The sequence below is a fragment of the Arachis duranensis genome, chromosome 10 (assembly GCF_000817695.3).
Source record: "Arachis duranensis cultivar V14167 chromosome 10, aradu.V14167.gnm2.J7QH, whole genome shotgun sequence".
In the NCBI taxonomy this organism is placed as follows: domain Eukaryota; kingdom Viridiplantae; phylum Streptophyta; class Magnoliopsida; order Fabales; family Fabaceae; genus Arachis; species Arachis duranensis.
This window is the reverse complement of record NC_029781.3, coordinates 12,569,312-12,570,889: the sequence shown is the minus strand read 5'-3', so window position 1 is coordinate 12,570,889 and position 1,578 is coordinate 12,569,312.

Sequence of the window (1,578 nt, the reverse complement as noted above, 5' to 3'; positions counted from 1 at the left end):
AATATTTATGATAGAATAAAATTAATAAAATATGTATTTTTTTTATTTTATATTATTTTAGAATAATTAGATATTTTTAAAATATTAATAAAAATATATATATTAAATTTTAATTTTAAAATTTTGACTATTTTTTATTTTTTTTATATAGAACGAGTCAACCAATAACCCACCGCTTAAATTAATAACTTAGTTACCAATAACCTAATTGATTTAATTACCAGTTCAGTTTTAACGACTATAATACAAATAATCAAAGTAGAAAAAAGAAATTTACTTTTTTCTCGAAGTCGAATCAGGCTCGAGTCATGGAATCCAAGCTTGGATCCATTCGAGTACAACGACCTATTCGGCTAAATATTCGAGTCATGTAAATGGGTTTACGGAGGAACAATTTTTAACATTTGAAATATCAAATGAGTTCATATGGTATATCTCTTTCTTCCCACTTTAAAAGTCTTAAGTTCAAATTTTATTCATTATAATTGAGAAGAAAAATTTGATAAATATATAAAGAGTGTATGAGTGTCTGTTGTGTAGTTAAGATTAAAAGTTGTCTAATTTGTGTAGATACTTAAGATTAAGAGTTGTCCAATCTATTGATCTAAAAAAATCTAATTTCTATTGTAAACGTTTTTTTGTTAAAAATTTTAATATAAAAAGATTTTATTAAAAAAATTAATGCTTTGATAATAGATTTTCTGAGAAAAACAGAGTTAAAATTTATACTCTAAATAGTCCTAACCTAGATCCTTATTTTTTATGGGACTTTCAATCAGGTTGAAAGAAATGACTATGCTCTTAACAGTAACAACAAATCTCAACGGTAATGGTTCAATTGGGGGAAATTTTGAAAGGAAGAAAAGAAAAGAAAAGATAAAGGTCATAAAACACTTACACATGCCAAAGCTATTATAGGAATTTCACCATCTAATTAGATAAAAGTCGCTTTCTAGAAGAATCTTGTAGAGTTGTGGTCACTATCATACGGGTAAACAAGAGTGTATGTAGGCACACAAACATTACACTCCATTCCATGTCAAATTCTTGAGAATTACTGCTATTTTCTTCAATAAATTAGTTAAGTCTATACACTCCCTATTTGCCTAATTAATTTGGTTCAGCTGCTAATTACTTTGAATAATTAATATTGGAATACTACTTTACCTGTAACTTCAATTTAGTTATTTTCCACCCGCAAACTTCAGGTGATTAGATTTAGCACTATCCTTATACATAGTGGTTAAGCAAAGCTCAAAACAAATAAAATAAATTAGGTTATGTTTGTTTACGAGAATAAGATAAGATAAGATATTAAAAATAAGATACAAAAAATAGAAATATAAAATTTTGTGTTTTTATATTTTATTTGATGATAAACTAAAATAAATTATAAAAATTTAATTTATTTTTATTTTTTTCCTCTAAAAAATGAGAAAAAAATATAATAATAAAAAATATAATTATAAAAAATTAACAAGAATCATAAAAAAAAATAAAAAATAACCTGTATCTTTTATTAGTGTTTCTGTGTCCTTCCTATTAGAATGAATACAAAATACACTAATTCAGTTTTGT